The sequence below is a fragment of the Alexandromys fortis genome, unplaced genomic scaffold (assembly GCF_014885135.2).
Source record: "Alexandromys fortis isolate MF-2015 unplaced genomic scaffold, M_Fortis_MF-2015_v1.1 scaffold_82, whole genome shotgun sequence".
Lineage (NCBI taxonomy): Eukaryota > Metazoa > Chordata > Mammalia > Rodentia > Cricetidae > Alexandromys > Alexandromys fortis.
In genome coordinates, this window is record NW_026067963.1 from 1179601 (window position 1) to 1202978 (window position 23378).

Here is a 23378-nt window from a genome sequence, read left to right on the forward strand (position 1 = left end):
CACGGTTTCCCTGTATAGCCCTGCCTGTCCTGGAACTCACTCTGTAGATCTGACTGGCCTCAAACTCAGAGATCCTCCTGCCTCAGCCTCCCAAGTGCTGCAGTTAAAGGCGTGTGTCACCACCATGCTTGGATTTCAAAACTAGACAGACTCATGACACAGTCGCTCCTAGTTGTTGAACAGACAGCACTCAGTCAAAGGCAGGACTGTGCTCAGGATAGAGGATGTGCTCAGTCTGTGCCAGGCCATCGGCTCAATTCAATCCCCAGCATCTCAAATGAGCTTTCAAAATAAAAAATAAAAACCAACAAATAAAAAGCCAGGCAAAACAACTTAGCTCAAGCAAATGAGTTATCTAAAATATTCTTATCTCTGAACTTCAAAAGTATACCCTATGTCAATGACGTCTCTTTTCTTTCCAAAAAAAAAAAAATTTTAAGATGTATTTACTTGTATTTTCTCTGTATGACTGTTTTGCCTGAATGTGCATGCCTACCATGTCCATACCCTCAGAGGTCAGAAAAGGGTACTGAATTGACTGGTACTAGAGTTACAGAAGGTTATGACCACCATGTGGGTGCTGGGAATCAAACCCACATTCTTTACAAGAACAACAAGGGCTCTTAACCCCTAAGCCATCTATCTAGCCCCAAAATATTATTTTCTTAACATATTTTACTTTATGCAGATATGCAGATGAATGCTTTAGCTGCATATAAGTGCATCACAGGTGCGTAGTGCCTACAGAGGCCAGAAGAAGGCATCAAGTCCCCTGGAACCATGTTACAGTGACCATGCCAGTGCTGGGGACCAAACCATGGTCCTCTTAACAGCTGGGCCACCTCTCCAGCCCCACTCCAACAAAATATTTGTATTCAATGGTTATATTCCTTACTTAACCTTTAATGTTTTTAATGTAATTATTTTTATCCATTGTGCAAAAATTAAAAATATCCTGAATAGATTTTGGGGGGAAGGGTTTATTATATTGAGCAACAACTTTTTTTTTATTTGCGTATTATTTATTTAATTATTATTTATTTATTAAAGGTTTCTGCCTCCTCCCCACCACCGCCTCCCATTTCCCTCCCCCTCCCCTTTCAAGTCCCTCTCCCTCATCAGCCCAAAGATCAATCAGGGTTCCCTGCCCTGTGGGAAGTCCAAGGACCACCCACCTCCATCCAGGTCTAGTAAGGTGAGCATCCAAACAGCCTAGGCTCCCACAAAGCCAGTACGTGCAGTAGGATCAAAAACCCATTGCCATTGTTCTTGAGTTCTCAGTAGTCCTCATTGTCCACTATGTTCAGCGAGTCCAGTTTTATCCCATGCTTTTTCAGACCAAGGCCAGCTGGCCTTGGTGAGTTCCCGATAGAACAACCCCATTGTCTCAGAGTGTGGGTGCACCCCTCGCAGTCCTGGGTTCCTTGCTCGTGCTCTCTCTCCTTTTGCTCCTGATTTGGACCTTGAGATTTCAGTCTGGTTGAGCAACAACTTTGTGTTTGATGTAAAACTGTGCGTGAAACTTTCAATACGTGGGACACACTTGTCTTTGTTCTTGTCTTTAAAGAACATAGAGTTGATTATTTCTTCCTGGTATCTGCTTTAAGGTGGGGGCAGGGCAGCTGTCAAACAGCAACAATGGAATATTGTAAATATTTTGTCAAGTAAAAGTATGTGGGGGAAACATCTTTTCCATTTTTGCTGACAAGTTGAAGTTGCTTTTGTTTTTAAACAAGCTTGAAAGTTCTTGATAATATGCTTTGAAAAGATTAATACACAGGGCCCATTAGAGACGGGGTGTGGACATGTCTGGTATGAAGGCAATTGCTGGTGACACTGGATGTTCACAGAGGGATATCTGAAGATGTTTGTTGTATACCACACATTAGAAAAGGTGTGTCAAGCCTTCACCCATTGCTGTAGCGACACACAGGGTGTCTTAAAAAGCAACTTACATTTGTTGTCTCTGTACAGGTTTGTGTAACACGAAGGCCTGCTGGTTGGGGTTTCTGTCCTGCCCAGTTTCCACAGCAGGTAAGCCCCAAAGAAAAGGTACCTTTTTCAGCAGGGCAGGTCACATCTTCCTTCTTCGGTATCTGGACAGGACTGGGGAGGAATGGGCTTCCTCCTTCCCAGAATTCTCCTGTTCTCTTTGACCCACCTCTACTTTCTGTCTGGTTGTTCCGCCTATGCTTCCTGCCTGGCTACTGACCAATCAGCGTTTATTTAAAACATAATTGGCAGAATACAGAATTGTCTCACATCAGGTTTGGAGGCAAGAAATCCAAAGTCAAGATGTTGGTAGGGCCAAGTTCTTCTGAAACTTGTGGGGTGCTCTTCTGCTGCCTTCCACTAGCTTCTCATGGCTGTCTTCCCTTGAGTCCTGTTTTCACACGGCAGTCTCCCTGTGTTTATACACATCATTTTCCCTCTGTGTATACCTACATTCCTATTTTTATCTTTCTCCCTTAGGGCCTGACCCTCGTGACCTCATTTTGACTCCATTATTTCTCGTACGATCCCATTTCTATACGGCCATAATCTCAGATGTCTGGTCTGATATCTGAAGGTATCAACAGGTTTCAACCCATAACACAGGTGCATTGGTTACTGCTATGGATTAATTTATTGGACTAAATGGTACTCAGAGAGCTGGTGAAACATAGGAATAAATGTGTCTATGCAGGTGTTCCTTGAAATGGGGCACCCCACTAAATTCAGCAACAAGGCATGATGGTACGTGTCTTTAATTCCAGCACTCAGGAGGCAGAGGCAAGACCTTTATGAGTACAAGCCCAACTCATTTTACAGAGAATTCCAGGCCAGGGCTGGAATAGCGAAATGCTGTCTCAAAGATGATGAAGAAGAGGAGGAGGAGAAAAAGTAGAAAAAGAAGAAGAATGGAAGAACAGTGTTCACTGAGACAACACAAACAAGCAGTTGGGGAGGGAAATGTGGCTCAAAGGCCATTCACTTACCTAGGATATGATGACATTAGTTCAATTCCCGGCACCGCAAACAGCATTGATGCTGATAATAGCAATAACTGGCAGAAGCAGGAAGAGGAAGAACATGGAAGTCCTTCTCGGCCTTTGCACTCAGTGATTTCAGAGTCACAGAACCATAGCTGGGAGGATGAAGGGGGACTGGCGGGAACACGACCCAGGTACTCACCCTCCCTGGTACCCAGTCCTACAGATGAGAGCATCAAGGGTCCATGACGAGACCTCCAGATCTCCAGTCGAGTGCTAGGTGGTATCCATTGATCAGGAATCAATGATCTTTTATTGATATCAGTGAACTTTCCAAGTGCGGGTGCTTGGAGCCATCAGCGCGGCGAATAAAACTGTGAGACTCTCCATCACTTTGGTTATTGCCTTTTTTTTTTCACGCCTCATACTGGCATCTGTTGAGCCCAGGGTTATTTGAGGCCTAATGTTCGTGGCGCTGTAGTGTACCGTGAGACGAATGGAGGTTCAGCTAATTAAATGCCTGAATAACATGAGGTGCTTGGGAAACCTCAAAATCCATCTATTGGCCTGTCCCAAAGCCAAGAGCTGCGGCTGTTATATGACACAGTAAAAGAGATGCTATGTGGATGTTAAATATTTTATTGAACATAAATAATTAGACTATCTAGCCATTTTCCAGGGCAGGAACCTGATGGCTAGCGTGCAGAAAGAGTCGCAGATGTTCGCAAACTGCAGAAACGTCCATTTGCTTCTGAGCGCCTTCTGAGCAATTTTTTTTTTAACTCTAAAGAAGGAACATTTATAACTGTGAATAAATTGTTTGTGGTTTAGGCAAATGTTTAGGAATATTCAATAAAGCGTTCATATAAATATTCAGCTATGGAGATAATTTGATTTAAATAGATGGTACTTTCAATAAATAAACATTGTTCAACATGAATAAACATTTTAAGCAAGCGGCGAGCATCAAAACCCAGCTGATGTTTCATGCAAATCTTTGGAAAACACTCTATTAACGGTGCTTCTTAAACCCAGCACACATTGTTAGCGATGCTTCTGTACCCCGTATCGTCAGGAACGTTTGTGTAAAAGCGCAGCCTTGCTCCAAAGAATGCACACATCCTACGACACCGCCATTTTATTCCAGTCTTTCCTTCTTCACAGCCTTTTACCGTACAGCACTATGGTGTCTGAGGGTCTGGACAGAGTGGGAAGAACGAGATAGCCCAGGGCGCCAGCCATCACTGCCTTTTACCTCTCTGTGACCTGGGGTAGTTAACAGTATTTGTCTTCAATCTCACCATTTGTGCACTAGAAATCAGAACAGCTTCTTCGTAGGAATGAGGTTAGATAAGATCCTGTTATCTCCTCTATGATTCTGTATAAATGGACGGAGCACCATCGGAGTCATCTGAAGCAGGCTTTGCGCAGTATTGTTGCCTGTAACTGTCACCATACACCGTGAAAGAGGGTGTAGGTTGCTGTAGCTTCCATCTCAGGTTCAGCTTGATTACTCTGTGTCCTGTACGCAAAATGTTAAATGTCTTACCATAAAATTCCAGCATGCAACCAAGAGCAAAGGCATAGCCTGTATTGTTTTGAGAGTTTGATTGGGCTCATAGGGAAGTACCACCCCATACCTTGGACTCTGGGGTTTTCATTTTAAAACCCGTGGCTTCTGGGAGGAGCACATTACTCATCCATGCAGAATACCTTCATTCAAACTCTTTTCTTAAAAATTATATGCTGTCGCAGGCCAGACATGGTATCACAAGCCTTTAATCCCAGCATTTGGGAGACAGAGATAGGAAGATATTCATGAGTTCAAGGCCAGTCTAGTAGGCCAGCCTGTTTCAAAAAATTATATTTCTAGTTAGCTTATAAAGTAGTAGCTTTCTGTGTGCTTTTTTTGGGTAACCCGCTCACACCTCACCCCCATTCCATCCACTCCACCCCCTTTTAACCCTTTCCTCCCCTAGTGTTTCTCCCCCATTTTCATATCACACATGCTTTATTAACTCCCTTACTGCGGTTTGAATATAACTGGCCCTCATAAGCTCATAAGGAGTGGCCCTATTGGGAGGTGTGGCCTCTTGAAGGATGTGTGTCACTGTGGGGGGCAGACTTAGAAGTCCCTTTTGTTTAAACTTCTCTCAGCCTCACAGTTCACTTCCTGTTGGCTTCTGAACAAGATGTAGCCAGTACCTTCCTGTTGGCTTCTGATCAAGGTGTAGCCAGTACCACGCTCCCTGCCGTGATGGCAATGAACCGAACCTCTGAAACTGTAAGCCGCCCCCATCAATTAAATGTTTTCCTTTGTAAGAATTGTTGTGGTCATGGTGTCTCTTCACAGCAATAGAAACTCTGACTGAGACACTTAACTTTAAGGCCTCCTAACTGCTCCTCCTTTGTTGTTTCCTGGCCTCCACAGACACTCCAGTTTAAATACAGAAATCCAGAAGTTTGAAGCTGAGAATGACGTATGATTGAGAACTTACAGCCTCTGTCTTTCTAAGTCCAGGTCACCCTCACTCAGTATGATAGTTTCCAGCTCTACTCAATTCCTGAAATTCTCACTCAAGTGCAGAACAGGAGTCCATGGTGTATAGGAACCATTGTGTATAGGAACCACTGTGCATAGGAACCATTGTGCATAGGAACCATTGTGTATAGGAACCATTGTGTATAGAAACCATTGTATATAGGAATCACTGTATATAGGAACCACTGTGTATAGGAACCATTGTGTATAGGAACCACTGTGTATAGGAACCACTCTGTATAGGAACCACTGTGTATAGGAACCATTGTGTATAGGAACCATTGTGTATAGGCACCATTGTGTATAGGAACCATTGTGTACAGGAATTGTGTTTTCATTCTCCATCCATCAGCTGACAGACGTCAAGATTGGTTCCATTTCCTAGCTATTGTGAGTAGCACAGCAATGAACACGGCTGGGCAGGCATCGCTGTCATAGGCTACAGAGTTCTTTTGGTATGTGCCCAAGACTGGTAGAGCTAAACATATGAGTCTTCATGGTTTAAAAACAATAAAACTGTAGCTACATTAAATAGGTAAAGAATGCATCGTGTCTATTTGTGCATGTACACATGTATATGCACATGTGTGCTGGCACAAGTGCACATATGTGCATGTGGATAGTAGAGGATGACAAGGACTTCTTCCATCACTCTCTACCTTATTGTTCAAGACAGGCTCTCTAACTGAACATGGTGCTCACCGTTTACTTAGACTGACCTGCCAGCAAGTCCCCAGGGAGTCTACAGCCTGCCTCCCCAACACTAATATTACAAGTGTGCTCCACCTTCTTGACTCTGCTTTTGAATATAGATGCTGAGGATCTTAATTCAAGTCCTCACGCTTGTCGGCAAGCACTTTACTGACTGAGTCATCGCCCAAACCGAGGAATACATCTTAAACACCAAGTGTTAATAAGTTCACGTGGGGGCTGGGAGATGAGCCAAAACTTGAGTTCAAGGCTACTCTGAGCTGCTATCGTGATGACACAGGAACTTAGGGCGAGGATGCTGCCACAGATGATCCCTCCCCCACTGATGCACTAGCATAGATGTTGGATCCTCGACGCTAAGCCTTCTCTGTCTCCATGTCACAACTCAAGGTTCAAAGTTCAGGGCAGGACCAGCCAGTCAAATAAGATAAAGATTACTGCCCAAAAAGAAGGACCTGTGGGGTAGGAATATCTTCCTCCCTCACTGGCTGCCGCAGGAGGACCACCTAGAAGCCGGGTATAGGGGAAAGACGAAGGGATCTGATTGGTTGCTTCTGTTTTCTCCATGCATTATGGCAATGACCATCAACCAGCAGAAGTAAGCAGACAGTACTAGAGATTCGAGGAAAGAAAGGGTGTGGACCAGCACTTCAGACGATAGTCTTCCAGTGATCCACATAGTAAACTACCCCCAAACAGTGACCTGCAAAAACAACAACCACTTATTTTCCCATGAGTCTGTCCGTTTTCCTTCGGTCCTTCATAGGATCACAGTGAGATGGTGGTGGAGTCTACGTCATCCTGAAGGGTTGTTCTGCTATAATTCTGGTCCTGGGCTAGGAAGGCAACACTGGAGCACCTCACAGTCTCTCCCTCTCTCCCCCTCCCTCTTTCTCTCAATTTACATATATATATACATATACATGTATGAAAAGGTTGGGGTGCAGGGCAACAGACCACAGCCCTGACAGAGCCCAGACCTTAGTTTCACTTCACTACAATGGACAGAGCTGAGCAAGCAGGTCTCATGAAAACCATAACTTCTGGGTGACCATTATCAGCAAGCACCCCCACAAGCCCTTCTGCTAGCTCAGCAGATGCCCCCCAGACTTCTGTAGGCTAAAGATAGTTTTCCCTACCCTGCTGCTGGAAGATTCCTAACCACTAGGACCTTCCACCAATCAACTCCAGATTAATTCCTCCTCTCTGAAATTCCCTAACTCTGCTTAGAAGGAGCTTGTGACCTTCTTTAGGGGTCACTCTTTTGCCACCCCAGCGTTGGAATCAATAAATGCTCTTGTTATTGCATATGTGGTTGTTGGCCTTCTTTAGGGGCTTTTTCTTTTTTTAAATATTTATTTATTTATTATGTATACAATATTCTGTCTGTGTGTATGCCTGCAGGCCAGAAGAAGGCACCAGACCCCCTTACAGATGCCACCATGTGGTTGCTGGGAATTGAACTCAGGACCTTTGGAAGAGCAGGCAATGCTCTTAACCTCTGAGCCATCTCTCCAGCCCTAGGGGTTTTTTTCTTGAACCCTAACAATGTGTATATATTTTACTTGTATATTCATCATGACACACATGTGTGCGTAAGTGTATATACACATCTATACACTGTTGATATTTATGTGTATATTCACTTAGAAATGGAAGACTCCCAACGGCCCAAGAAAAACCAGCAAAACCTTTGTGGCCTATTTTAACCTGGCCTCAGAAGTCACGGCCATTCGTTCTGCTGCAGGCCTACTCATGGCAGCGGAAGGACTTTGATTCTGAGTGGTGACGTCCTACCCAGACTCAAGGGAAAGGGGTGTAAGAGGTCTCTCAACGTAAGAAATGTCAAAGAATTTGCAGGAGTAGTTCTAAAGCACTACAAATAGAAAAAAAGAAATATCGAAGAAGAGGAGACAGAGGAAATGTCAGGGCTACACGGGCGTTCCTTAGGGATTCATGGGCAGGAATCAGAGAGTCTGGTTGGAAGTTGACTTTAGGCTTGTTGGGTATAGATCCAGGAGGAAGACAGTCTATTTACAATAGATTTCATCAACAGTCCTCCTTGTGAGAACGTAAGCGCCGTGAGGGAAGGACCTTTGTCTGACTTATCTCAAAGGTTAAGCGGATCAAAGGGGTCCCTTGATGCATCCTTGGGTTGATCCTGGGTCCCTCGATACATCCTTGGGCTGATCCTGGCTCTTTCAAACTCTTTCAAGTCAGGGCACCTGCCTGCCTCCCTGTCTCTGACTCCACCATTCGACTCCACACAGCTCCCGTGAGTGCTCAAAGCCTTAGGTCGCACATCTATAAAATGAGGACAGTTTGGTTTTCAGAGCTCGTTCAGGCATGAAAGTCACATCTTGCCGTCTCGTCCCGCTCACCTGATGGCCTGCAACACTGCTGCCAAAGCACACCCGTTCAGATGAGGGCACCAGCAAGGTGCCTTCAGGTTTCTGCCGTACAACTGATCCACTTAAGAGGGAGCCTTTGCGCTGAATCTAAAAGCAAAGCTGCCTACGTTCAATAAACCCTTGCTGGATTTCAACTTAAGAACACACAGAGAGAACTATTGACGCTGTAGCTGTAAGGTCCTAACAACAGATAGATCTAGCCTATTATTTGACCTCTTGGGTGTTCGCTTCCTTTCTTAGTGATCACCCAGCCCAATCAGGTAAACCTGTCTCTTTTTATCTTCCCAGGTATGTCTACCCCTTTCTCTCCCAAATCATTTTTGTTACTTTTCTCTGAACATTCCCCCTGTCTTTGCCTTTCCAATATCTAATGCAAATGTCGTGCACAAGGTAGGGAGTTGGGGCAGAGCTGCAAAAGCAACAGAGAATATGGAGCAATGAACACAAATCCCATTACTAGGTTGGCAACATTGCCTGAGCATTCACTGTGCCCTAATGGCTGAAGCATACCCTCAGGCCAGATTTACTAGCCTGGCAACTGCCTATGGGGTGGATTTGAGGACTCAAGTTAGGTCTGCTGCTCAAAAGTGGCTAGGCAGGCTTCAGGGCCAGCTCAACCGCTAATAAAATGCATGTGTGATCTCAGAAAAACTATTTCTTAACCACTTCGTTTCTTGGTTTCCTCCTTTAAATTATGAGGATGCTAGTGTACAGGATTGCAGGATCAAATGAAATAACACACACAGTGCTTTGACCCATGCCTCGGACAAAATGAACACTCACAAAAGCAAGGGTAGTATCTGCTCGCTTTCCACGCTGCCTGAAATTCTACCATAGCCACTTATTCCTCGGGGCCAAGGCAGGGACCCAGTCTTGCAGCTACTCTAACCACATTGCCAACCTAAGCCCAATTTTCTCTTCTTTTTTCTTTGGTGGATGTCCATGTGGGGTGGGAGGAAAAAAAGAGAGAATCAGAGCCTGGATAAATGCAGTGTGGTACTGATACCACAGAGACAACAGAGAAGGGGTTCCACGCCATTTATGAAGGAGGAGAAAAAAACAAAGACTCTTGGTTTGGGATATGGGAAATAAAGAATAGGAGAGTTTGAGGATTTCTAACCAGATAACCAGACAGATGTTGATGCAGCTGATGAGAAAGGATGCTGTCATGGAAGTTTGACTTGTTCATTGGGCACGTTTTAATAAAGTTCATAGGACAAGACACCTCGAGAGCATCATGATAAAAAGTTCTTGTGGAACTTACGCTGCCACAACAAAACACCCAGGCGAAGAACAGTGGTCCCTGGGAAGCAAAAGAAGCTGGTGCAGTATTGAGGATTGGGGTCCGGGGGTGACACGCTAGAAGGGTTATTGTGGAGGCCCAGGAAGAAGGACCGGAGCTTTGCCCGATGGAATCAAAGAAAATATGTCAGAGCTCTCGAGTTTGCACTGGGAGTGTACTCTTTCCCTGATTAAATGTGGGGGAGACCACACAGAGAGATGACAGGAGACCAGGACAATAGGTGACTAAGATTTAAGAAGGAACATGATAAAGAAATTATATTTGCGAACCTAAATTTCAAGCAGTCTCTCCCACTAAGATAAAAGGGGGGCGGGAGAATGTGAAGGTGTGGACTGGTACAGTGGCACCCCACTTGGCTCTACTTCAGGGTCAACAGTAAGATCACCCTGCAGGGGTCTTAAGGAGCCTAAGCCTTTGAATTGGGTTTCAACAGCAAAGGACCCAAGACTCTGCTTCATTCAGCAGTTCTGCTGGCCTCTTTGATCTCTGAAAAAGTCAAGCAACAGATTTTTCTTTTCTTTAGTCAAAAGCTTTCCATGGGTGGTTTCTCGGGAGCCTTGAACACTGCTCTTTGGCTGGGTGTGTGGTGCCCAGGAGGGAACCACGAACCCTGAGCAGGCTCAGCCCTGGGCAGGGAGACAGGTCCCAGGGTTTCAGAAACCTTTTCAAAAGGAACTTCTTTTGAAAAGAGGCAGCCAGAAAAGCCCACACCCAGAAGAGAAGCAATGCAGATGGGGGGAGGAGGGGATACGCACCTTAGGAACTGGAATACAGGGTAACTAATTGGAAGTATACCCAGAACGTTAAAGAATTAGGCACGGTGCCTAGGTTTTCTTACCAGTGGAGTATGAGCTTTGATAACGGACCTCATGGAAAGCACGGATGATGAAGGGAAGTCCGAGGATGGCATCGCTAGAAGGAGAGAGAATGGATTTACTTCCTGCTGACCAGCTTTCACGGTTCCAGAAGGTGCTGTGCGGGCTACTGGCATGAAAAGACATCAGGGTTTTTCCACAGGGCCAGACTGCATGCTGCATGCACACCAACCTCCAAGCAAGATGCATCCCCTGCTGCAATAGTAGGAGAATTACTATTATAGGATAACTAATCACTTTTTGTTTGTTTGTTTTTCAAGACGGGGGTTTGCCCTGGCTGCTCTGAAACTCGCTTTGTAGACCAGACTGGCCTCAAACTCACAAAGATCCACCTACCTCTGCCTTCTGAGTGCTGGGATTAAAGCCTGCACCACGAAAGCCCTGCTGTTACCACTGCATAGTTGAATTTGAAACTTGGTCTACAGGAAGAACTTTCACTGTAACCCTTGTCAGAAATCAATAGTTACAGAGGTCATAGGCCCTAGGATAGTGCCTCTTTTTGGGATTTTTGCCAAATAGCCATGGTTGACCTCTCTTTCTCTCTCTCTCTCTCTCTCTCTCTCTCTCTCTCTCTCGCTCTCGCTCTCGCTCTCGCTCTCATATTTCACATTTGATTTGTTTCAATTTAGGAATTTTAACAAATATTTCTGAGACGTGTGTTTTTCATTATTATTATTTAATTGAAAGTTTACATACCAATCCCAGTTCCTACTCTCTCCCCTCCTCCCGCTCCCTCCACACACCTGAGCTGCTGCCAGCCTTGCTCAGGGAAGCTTTTGTGGGGAGAGGGTTGTTGTTGTTGTTGTTGTTGTTGTTGTTGTTGTTGTTGTTTTCCAGTGAGTAGCACTCAGTGGAGAGACGCATATCTAGTCTAAGTTCTGAGAGAGGACACTGAGAGCTCAGCCCCAAATAGAACACATCTCTCAACCCCTGTCAACCCGAGTCAAGGCTCAGGGAACATCACAGAAGAGGGGGATGTGGAGAAGGGCTGGGAAATGCTCCTCTCTGGGTGCGATGTGGCTGTGGCACTCGGGAGTCCATAGCAGCTGTGGTTAGCTGCATAGGATCAAGTCATTTCAGCACAGGTGGGGGGGGGTTGCGCCTAGGCCTCAACCCTTACTGAGCAGCTATTGGCAGTTGGTGGAATTGGGGGAGGGAAACTCATTCTTCCTAGAGGGAGAAGCCTCTGGTGGGTTTCCCACACTCCAGGGGATGGCCCCATACTCATGAACATATGGAGGGGGTCATGTTGGGGGACTTAGAGAGAAAAATGGGGGGATTGGTGTAATCATATTTCATTGTGTACGTATATAAAATTGTCAATGATAAAGAAAAATGAAAATTTAAAAAATAAAAATACTTTTAAAGAAAATGTTGCATTTGTGTACTTTGGAACATGCAGCTCAGGATGTTAACTATGAAGAACAGCCCGGAGTCCAAGGGACAGTGGACTGAATACAGAGATCTCACAAATAACACGTAAGTGATGGATGAAGTCATGAGAAGGGATGCAACTGCTCCAGAACAAGGTGTAGAATGAGACAAAGAAGACACTGGGAGGAAGACCCTAGGAGAAAACAGTACCTACAGACTACACAGGGCTAGCAAGATAGCTCAGCAGGTGAGGGCACTGCCACCAAGCCTGATGGCCTGAACTTGATCCTTAGATCCCACACAGTAGAAGGAGAACAATGACTCCCACAGATTGTCGTATGCCTTCCTCGTGTGTAGTGACACAAATGCACACATACACACATGTAAAAATAAACAAAGCATAGGAAACAAGAAACACACACACAAAGGTAAAAATAATAAATAAGACATTGGATTAACCAGGAGATAATACCAGAGCAATTAGGAGAAGATTTTCAGGAATGGAGTCATCCAAAAAAAAAAAAAAAAAAGCCAACTGTTCTGTAAGTGTCAACTGAAATGTCTGTTCAACTTAACAGGGAATTCATTAGTAAAATTTTCCAGATAGAGCTAAGCATGATGGTGCACATCTTTAATCCCAGCACTCAGGAGTCAGAGACAGGCGAATCTCTGTTAGTTTAAGGCCAGCCTGGTCGACAAGAACATACCGAATTCCTAGCCATTCAAGAACATATAATGAGACCCTATCTAAAAAAAAAGAAAGAGAGAGAGAGAGAGAGAGAGAGAGAGAGAGAGAGAGAGAGAGAGAAGAGAGAGGAGAAAAGAAAGAAAAAGTCTTTTCAAGATAGAAGCAGAAAATAGATTATTGAGGATTAAAAAGCCAGAGTGAGGCAGTGCTGATGGCCCTTTTACTACACTTAATGTGTGGAGAAAGGAAAGAGAGGACAGTAAAAAGGAAGAGAAATGTCCAGAATGGGCACTGAGCCACCAGCAGATATGACTTTTGCTGTTTCTTTATAATAAAAAAGATGTAAAGGTGATTCTATCCTGTGTAGAAGAGTCTACCTGGGATGAAATGGGTAAAAATACAAAAAAAGGAAAGAAGAGAACTCCGACAGTAAAAGATAAGGGCGGAGACTGAAGAGGGAGAAAGGGAGAATTTACTCAGCTGGCAGATCACCCTTAGTATCAGAGCATCAGGAAGAGAGGTAGACACACAGGCTGGTGCTGATGCAGGTACATTCGTTCGTGAAGCAATTGCTCTCTATCTTGTTCCATCTTGTTCCTAGAAGATATTAGGAAATGTCGTCTGCAGAGAGTGAAGTAGCTGCCCTGCAGGTAGGAGCCTGAGGGGTGAGAAAAGCTCCGACGCGCGGAAAGAATCGCCAAGCAGAGCTGACCACGTCCTTGACCTACATCAGGGCCACCGCGTGTACTTGCTGCAAGACTGCCTCTGTGATCTCTGAGCAGCTCAGGTTTGGGAGAGAAAGCATCTTAGGGAAGAAGATACAAGGTGGAGGTTGCAGAAAGGGTGGAGCACGCTCACGAGAGAACAGAGGAATTAAGGATGCTAGAAAGAGGGCGGCAAAAGCAAAATGCACCATGAGGCTTCATCTAAGTGATAACGACATGAAACCACAGGCAGGGGCTGGCTAAAGGGAAGCGGGAGAAGGGAGCCAAGAGACTGGAGATCACCACAAAAAGCGAAAACAGGCGAGCTTTTGAGGCAGGAGCTCACTTTCTGTAGGTAATATGGGGAAAGTGCCCAAAGTAAGATCTCTAGTTTCACATATGGTACAGTGAAAACGGACGTGAGGGTTAAAACCACAAGGCTAAGAACACTAGGGAGAAGATAGTCAAGTGGACCTAATAAAAGACAGAGAAGCCCTGAAAAACAAAGCCAGTGTTAGTGAGCTGGCCAGTTAGCGTTCACGAGACCCCAGAGTCCGTGAGGCACACACAACCTTATTTCTAGCAAGCAGGGCTTCTAACTTAGAAGCTCCCATGTAGTAGACCATGCCATAGACAAGGTGCTAACTGTGAGGTAACCCAGAAAGACGACAGCTACATCTTAGTGGCTGTGATAGTGAACTCGTTGCCAGAGTCAAGCTAAAAGTTGATCATGCAACTATTATAGCAAAGAGAGCTTGGGAGTCATTAGCATTTGAGACACCTGCAGAGCCAGAGAACAGCAATGCCAGCCAAGTGGCTAGTGGTCAGCTATTTTTTTTTCTTAAAATATTTATTTATTTATTATGTATACAATATTCTGTCTGTGTGTATGCCTGCAGGCCAGAAGAAGGCACCAGACCCCCTTACAGATGCCACCATGTGGTTGCTGGGAATTGAACTCAGGACCTCTGGAAGAGCAGGCAGTGCTCTTAACCACTGAGCCATCTCTCCAGCCCTAGTGGTCAGCTATTAAGGTCAACATATAACAAAGGCAGAATCCAACACAGAAAAAGCAGGGCTTCAGCTAGCCCTAACTGATGGGCGGAGCACAAACAGCATATGGTCATCTCCCTGGCTGGGCCAAAGAGACGTGCAGACCCTCCACTGGCTCAGCCCAAGATAGCCCAAAGGACCAACCAATCTCCTAAGAGCCTCAGCTTTGCCTTTGATCCTTTAAAAATCCCTACACAAGAAATGTAGACAGGTTTTGTTGTTGTTGTTGTTGTTGTTGTTGTTGTTGGGACTGCCAGTCGGCTCTGCCCTGCCAGCTGGCTCCCCAAATAACCACACAGAGACTTATTAGTAATTTTAAATGCTCAGCCAGTAACCTAGGCTTGTTTCTTACTAGCTCTTCTATCATAAACTAACCCATATTTCTATCTATGCTCTACCACGGGGCAGTACCTTGGTTCAGCCCAGCATGTTCATCTCCGGCTTCCTCTGCATCTGTACGGCAACCCCACCTTCTCTTCTTCCCTCGCTCCCTTTTTGTCTGCAAGTTCCACCTAACCTCTACTTGCCTAGCCTCTGGACATTTAGTCCTTTATTAAGCCAATCAGAAGGCACCTTCATATCTTCACAGCATACGTAAAGATTATTCTAGAACAAAGAAAATTCATTTTAACCCACATCTTGCCCCTTTTTCAACAGTAAAACCTGATATCATTTGCACCCCAGAGAAACCACGGGACATGCTGAGGTCACATCTCTCACTCCATTCTCTTTTTCCCAACATAATATTTGGGGATTTCGTACAGTGCACCCTGACCTCTCACTTCCTATTTCTCCCAGGTCCACCCTCCCACTTCATACCTTCCCTCAAAAAAAAGAAATTACACAGGTCCAATTTCCATTGCCCATATACTCACTAGAGCATGGTCAAACTCCTAGTGAAATGCCCCTTAAAGAAAACGGAGTCCTGCCAGGCAGTACTGGCATATGCCTTTAATCCCAGCACTCAGGAGGCAGAGACAGGTGGATCTCAGTGAGTTCGAGGCCAGCCTGGTCTACAGAGCAAGTTTCAAGACAGCCAGGGCTACACAGAGAAGCCCTGTCTCAAAAAAAGAAAAAGAAAAGAAAGAAAAAAAGAAAACTAAGTCCTTCCTCACCTACCCTCCCCTGCCAGAAGAACCACACTTCAGCACCTTTATCACAGGTTTTACAGACACTTTTCAATGTTTAGCAGTATCCTTCCTTCCCCTTATTCAATTTTCCTAAAAGCATTATTTGAATAAGCTCTGTGTCCATAGCAGACAGACACAGCCTCTGCTTCGAGACAATTCAAAATGAGTCTACACTGCTTTCTCAGGTGGGAACTGAATACCATGCCTGGCACTATGATTGCTCTGTGGGTCTGAGCAGAAAGTAGGCCAGAAAGAATGGGATAAACGATCATGATGATGTTATAAAACCCCAGGCTAGTGGTTAGGCCCGGGGAAGCTGCCAATGCACCCTAATAAGTAAAAGGCTGAACAAATTGAAAAATCAACAGTTCCTCTTGGATCTGTCAGAGAAGCAAGATCACCAAGCAAGCCGCTGCCCCCAAAGTGGGAGAAACAGACAGGCAGATACAGAGAATCACAACTCACACAGCAGAGAGCCCCACAGGAGCCAGCTCTGAGCAGGATGACCGCTGTGTTGCTGAAGCCCCAGCATGGATAACCCAGAGAGTCTAAAACTTTCACGAAGCCAAACACAGGAGGCATCAATATTTTGTGACTATTACCTCTAATAGTCCTATCAGATTCTCCAAGCAAATATCAAAGGGAAACCATTTTGGACCAACCCAGAACATTCTTCTTAACAAGGCCTTCCTGAAGTAAGACACACCTTTTATCCCAGCACTTGGGAGGCAGAAGCAGGCAGATTTCTGCGAGTTTGAGGCCAGATCGAGTTTCAGGACTGCCAAGGTTACATAAAGAAACTCTGTCTCAAGGGGAAAAGAAAGAGAGAGAGAGAGAGAGAGAGAGAGAGAGAGAGAGAGAGAGAGGAAGAAAGAGAAGGCAGAAAGGGAGGGAGGGAGGGGGAGGGGGAGAGAGAAAGAAGGAAGAAAGAAAGAAAGAAAGAAAGAAAGAAAGAAAGAAAGAAAGAAAGAAAGCCACAAGTGGCTGGAGAGATGGTTAAGAGTACTGGCTACTCTTACAGAGGTCCTGAGTTCTGTTCCCAGCAGTTGCATGGCAGCTCACAGCCATATATAATGGGGTCTGATGCCCTCTCCTGACATCATATACATAAATAAATCTTTGAAAAGAAAACCACTGAAGCTGGGCATGGTGACACACTCTTTTAATCCCAGCACTTGGGAGGCAAAAGCAAGTGGATCTCTGTGAGTTCAAGGTTACCCTGGTCTACTAGTTCCAGGACAGCCAGGGCTATGTAGTGAGACGCTGTTTCAAAAACTCCAGAGACAGACAGACAGACAGACACACACACACACACACACACACACACACACACACACACACAGAGAGAGTGGCTCCTATAGCCAGAGACCAACCTGCCAACTGTTGTCAAAGTTTAACCAACCCAGGGGAAGGTCAGCACAGCCTAGCCATCCCGTCCAGGGCACGGTGATACTCACAGTCCAGATTCAGGTTTCACTAAAAGTCAGGTTTCACTAAAGTAGGAGAACTATCCTTCTCCTACACTTTATTGCCTATGTCACTGTGAGCAAAATGCCTGACAGAAACAACTCAAGAAAGAAAGATTTCTTTAGGTTCATAGTTTCAGAGATTTCAGGCCTTCGTGGTGCAGACGGCATGGCCACAGCAGTGGAGCCTAAGCTCTCCACAAGACGACACACCAGAAGCAGAGAGTTAGACAGATTCGGGGGTGCTATGCCTGGCAAAATCCCGCCCTCAGAAAGTGGGGCGATCCCAGCACTCAGGAGGCAGAGGCAGGCGATCTCTGTGAGTTCAAGGTCAGTCAGTCTGCTTTACACAGTGAGTTCCAGGACTGAGGATCAAGTATCCAAAACACTTGTATCCTGGCAGTGGCACACAGCTTTAATCCCAGCACTTGGAGGCAGAGACAGGTGGATCTTCGTGAATTTGAGGCCAACCTAATCTCCAAAGTGAGTTCCAGGACGGCCAGGAGACTGTTAAACAGAGAAACCTTGTCTCAAAGAACCAAAAAAAAAAAAAAATCCAAAACTTGAGTCTATGTGAGACATTTGAGATGCAAGCCATAAAATATAAAGCCTTAAAACCTTAAAATATATGATGCCACATGATAAAGGTCTATATGTGAGCGTTCCTTCTCCCCATGTTAAGAGGGCTTTTTGCTTTTTTCTTTTTTCTTTTTTTTTCTTTTTTAGACAGAGCCTCACTATGTAGCTCTGGTTGTCCCGGAATTCACTATGTATATCATATGGAATCAGACTGACCTCAAACTCTCAGAGATCTTCCTGCTTCTGTCTCCACCCCAAGCCCTGGGACTAACTGAAGGTGAGGGCCACTCTGCCCAACTGAGGGCATTATTTTTAACTGTGTTTCTGCACTAGGCCCCAATAAACCTGACTGAAATCTAAAATGGAGTCTCTAGCACTGAAGTTCCACATTGCCAAACAGAAACTAAGTTGTTGTCTAGCTTTCTCAGTCATAAGGACGGAGGGAAAACCAAATTCCCCCGTGAGCCTGTTCCAGTTAGTGTGACAATTAAGGACCTTGTGATCTTAAATTTGAAAAAAAAAAAAAAAAAACCCAAAATATTCTGATGTCTACAACCAGTTCCTTTTTTATCCTTATTTTTCCCTGACTCCTCCTTGAAAGGAAAGAGACTTCAAAATGGCCAGTCTTCGGTTTGTTCATTTCTGCTTTCTTCAGCCTTTTTCTTCCTATAAAACCAATCTCCCCTGCTCAGCTCATTGGAACACCTGCTCTGTTTTATGAACTGGAATGTTGCCTGATTCTGAAATCACAAATAAAGCCAATATATCATGTACAACTTTCAACAACAACAAGAAGAAGAAAAAAAATAGGTCATACCAAAAATGCAAGAATACAGTCTAGGGGCACAGCAAGTGTTAGAATCAGCATGGTATGGAATTATCAAACTGGGAATTTAAAACAAGCAGGTCAGGTTAGGGGCTGTCTGGTGAAAGCAGACAGCACACACAAGTCCATGGGTGAAGTCAACAGAAACAGAAAATCCAAAGATCTGCTGAAGATTAAAACATATAATTATGAATTATGAATGCCTTTGAAAGGCTGATTTGTTGACAGGACAGGGAGAGACTTTCTGGGTCAACAGGAACTTGCAAAACTGAAAAGAAAAAAGAAAAAAGGCATATGCATGTCTGCATGCCCCTGTTTGCACCTGTGCGTGCACACATATATACACATCAATGTTAAAGAACCGGGGAACAATTACAAACCCCCTGGCTTTCCAAGAACCTCAAACAGATTCCCAGACTTTAAAATGACTTTCTGTTTACCTGCAAACGCTGGACTCCTGAAGCAAAGAAAACTCTCCTCTCGGCCACTCTGACTCCTTGTTGCCATTATGTGGCGATAAAGGAGAAAGCTGAGTCAAAGGTTGGGAGCCGAGGCTCCCTGAAGAAGCCCCTTCTGTGCTGAGGAGCCTGCAGAATGCTGGGTTAGCTGTCAGACTTGGGGCAACTTGTTACACAACAGTAAGTTCCTAGTCATGCGGGAAGACAATGAGGTCCCAGGTATTGGTGGTTCGGTTGAAAACCATTGAGGAAATATAAAGACTGTGAATGAGATGAAGGTGGACTAGCGTGGACTCACCCTTTCTGATGAGGAGCACCAGGAGGGTCAATATGAAAAGAAAAAGGTAGCAAAAAACATCATTAACAATGACAAACTCAGCCTTTAATCCCAGCACTCAGGAGGCAGAGACAGGCGGATCTTTATGAGTTCGAGGCCAGCCTGGTCTACAAGAGCTAGTTCCAGGACAGGCTTCAAAGCTACAGAGAAACCCTATCTCGAAAAACCCAAAAAAAAAAAATAACAAATTCAGTATTAAAATATGATGTCTAAGGTTCCTTGGGGCATCCAAACCAGAAGAAACTGAAAGATTAGCCAGATGCAAAGTGTCACTATTAAGAGGGAGACAGAAAGTTTTCTAGTTATAGAAACAGAAAAAGGGAATGATTGTGCTTTTATTCTTAAAATCGGGGATTAATCTTCAGTCTTCTGTGACCTGAACAAGGAGTTCCAGGCAATTCAAACCCTTTGAACTCACTCAGAATTTTTTTTCTGGTCAGCTGACTATATAAATTAATAAGATTCTGCTATGGGCTCAGTCTTAGCTAGAGAGATTTCAATAAACTTTCTAAAGCCATTGTACATTAATAGGTTCCCTGGACATTTTCCAAGGCAGCCCCACAGCTTCCTTCCCAAAGTTGCAGGAGCTCCGTATCGACCCAGAGTGCCTCCCTGGCAGTGTGATGGGGTAAAGTTTCAAGGGACCGGGACTTGGATTCCGGTGCCCGCCTTGTCTAACCAGCCTGAGATCCTCAACCAAGACCTTCTGCTTCTGGAGCATCCTTATTTGACAAACACGGCTGGCAACGGCATCCTTCACAGCCCTGACGTCAAGATAAATAACAGATGGGAAACGCGCTTGGCAAACTGTAAAGTGCAGTGCAAACCGAAAAGAATTCCTTTTAGCAGCCATGTTTTCAGAGAAGGCTGTCTCTCAGCTAGGGCCAAGCCTCCAGTCAGTTTAAATCTTTTATCAGGAGACATTCCTCTCCAGCGTCGGCTCCCTTTGAGCGTGGCGTCACCGCGCCCCTCTGCATCCCCCCCACCCCCACTCTTACCTCCCTTTACCACCCTTTCTCTCCTGCTGTTTTCTCTTTCACGTCTGCCTTCTCCCAGAGCGCTCTCTGACTTTCCTGTCGCCCCCTCTCTGTTTCCTTTACCGGGGAGACATTTCCCACTAGTAAAAGCTCCAGCCCTGTCCTTGAGGAAAGCGTAGGAGACCCATCCTGTTTTCATTTGCCGGAGAAAGTGCCACCTGCAGAGTGAGGACTCATTCTCCGCAGTGCCGCAACCCTAAATGTCAGCTCTAAATTAACAGAGTTCCTGCGAGCCTGGGGCACTGAAGACCCGGAAAACTTAAATTCTAACCAACACCTCATTCTCCCAAAACCCTGTGTTCGCCAGTGGTCTAAATTTCGAAGGTCATACTTGCTTCCCCCAAATCGACATCTCCGTCCCCCAGGGAAATATTTGATGATTAAGAACACTGGTTTCAGAACTGATTGGGTCACCATGGGCAAGTGATCTAAGCTTCGGTTTTCCCAGGAGAATGAAGCCATCTGCTTCTCGGTCCTAAGTGTATTGGTTACTTTTCTTTCTCTGTGACCAAATACCAGACAAGAAGCAACTTGTAGAAGGGTTATGCTAGCTCGTAGTTTGGGGGTACGGTCCACGATGACGGGGAGGTCGAGGCAACAGGACCAAAGGCTGCTCATCGCTTTCCACGAGCCCTCAGGAAACGGATAGCAATGAATGCAGGAGCTCAGCAAGCTTTCTTCCTTTACTAAATCCCGCCCACAGAATGATGCTACCCACATTGACGGTGAGTCATCTGCCTCAGTTTACCCAATCTACAAACTCTCTCACAGATATGCCCAGAAGTATGTCGCCAGCTTGATCATAGGTCCTTAACAGTCAGTGTTAGCCTTCATACCAAGTATGCATTAAAAGGAACAACCTAGCAGGGAGGTGGTGGCGCACACACTCGGGAGACAAAACAGGCAGATCTCTGGAAGTTGGAGGCCAGCCTGGTCTACAAAGTGAATTTCATTGCATGAAGTACTTTCAAAGATGCCCCACGGAGGAACCTGTAATTGTTAACTAGCAAACAGAGCCATTGCACACAAGGCTCTGATTCAGTCCCTCTCTCTGCCTTGCCTAGCCTGCTGCCCTCACAACCCCTCTGTCCTCGGAACGCCTTCTCCCTTCCTCTCCGCCATTCCTAGAGGACCACAGCAGGGCCTGGCTCCTCAGCAAAGCCATTCCTGCTGCAGAAGTCTACAAGGACTTCTTTGCCGGGCCTCTCATAGCTTGTGTAGCTGGTGTCTGCACTACTCATCCACAAAGTACACTGCACTTTCTTAGAAAAAGGCAAGGACTGTTCTGCTGCTGGTCTCATTCAGGACAAGTGGCTTTTATCGCTGGTACTGTGATTTGCGTCAGTACCAAACAGACTTCCGGCAGGCCCACTAATGTGTTTTCCTGGTTTCATTGAGGTAAGGTCTCACTCACACTTGTAGCCCAGCCTGACCTCAGACTGTCCACGGCACACCTGCTTCAACCCCCAAGGACTAGAATTACATGTATGAGCTACTACATCCAACAAACCCTGAGTCTCAAAGTGTACGTATAGGCAGTGAAAAACACCGAAGGGAGAAATGTTGTTGGTTGGTCAATTAGTTGAATTTGAGACTGGATCTCACTATGCAGACCTGGCTGGCTTCAAACTACAGAAATCCACCTGCCTCTGGTTCCCTGGTAAAATGTGCCATTTTCAAGGTGAAATGGCTTGAAGCTCACTTTGTGTTCTCTAGATATAGTATGAACACAGCTTGGTCAGTAAATTCAAGGGAAAAAAATAACATAAGAGAGATAAGCTTGAGAAGATAAAGCCGTTAGGGTTTAAGAAAGGTGACGGCAACTGGCTGGGACCAGTAAATGTGTACCCAGGAATCTTGATCTTCAAAACTGGGAAAGTGTGGGGCTGGAGGGTGGCTCAGAGGTTAAGAGCACTGACTGTTTTCTCTGGAGTTCAATTCCCAGCAACTACGTGGTGGCTCACAACCCTCTATAATGAGATCTGGTGCCCCCTGCTGGCATACGTGCTCGTAGAACATTGTATACATAATAAATCTTTTTAAAAAATACAGGGAAAGTGTGGGTTAAGGTTAGTTAGATTGTTTGTCTGCCCAGAACTCATGAGTGACTTTAAAGTCATTTGTTAATAAGAGGTGGAACCTTTAAGGCATGATTAGGTCATAAAGGCTAAATCATGGATTAATGGATCCTTCCCAACGGTCTGTTACAAAAAGCCAGCTGTCTCTCAGTGATGCCTCGTGTCCCACGATGCCTTGCACCACCTTGTGGCTCTTCAGAGTCTCTGTCCAAAAGACTCCTCCACCAAAAGCAGTCCTTCACCCTTCAGTGCTGAACCTCTCAGCTTCCAGAAATGGATAAACCTTTATTCCTTAAAATTTACCCAGAGATTTATATCTCATGTCAAAAAAAAAAAAAAAAAAACCACTGAATCAGTAAAGTTGAAGAGAGGGTTGGCAAAAAAGGAAGGGCATTGGTGGGGAAAGCTCCACCTTAACACAGGGGTAGAGCTTCCCAGGTTCCAAGGATGAGTTTACAGAGCCCCATGAACTATAAGGAGGGTCAAGAAGGGGGAGATATCCCCTGCCTGTCTTTTAGACCCTATCCAAAGAGACAGAGCCAGGGTTAGTCTCAAAAGCAAGGTCAGAGCCGGGCAGTGGTGGCGCACGCCTTTAATCCCAGCACTTGGGAGGCAGAGGCAGGCGGATCTCTGTGAGTTCGAGACCAGCCTGGTCTACAAGAGCAAGTTCCAGGACAGGCTCCAAAACCACAGAGAAACCCTGTCTCGAAAAANGTCTGAAAAAACAAAAAAAAAAAAAAAAAAAGCAAGGTCAGTATTAAAAGCCTAGAAGCTGGACGTGGGAGTATATGCCTGTAATTCCAACACTCAAGAAACAAGGCAGGACAATTAAGT

General features: G+C 45.2%; 1 long non-coding RNA gene across 2 annotated transcripts; it reads right to left on the reverse strand.

Moving 5' to 3' along the window:
• Positions 1–3552: 3552 nt before the first annotated feature.
• On the reverse strand, positions 3553–11227 carry LOC126508336 (uncharacterized). 2 transcript variants are annotated; one of them, XR_007593783.1, is made up of 3 exons: positions 11151–11208; positions 10778–11009; positions 3553–4494 (listed from the first exon to the last, which is right to left on the reverse strand). It is a non-coding gene; the product is annotated as an uncharacterized lncRNA (long non-coding RNA). The 2 variants fall into 2 exon arrangements; XR_007593782.1 differs by having other exon boundaries at positions 3558–4494; positions 10778–10851; positions 11151–11227.
• Between the last annotated feature and the right edge of the window lie 12151 nt (positions 11228–23378).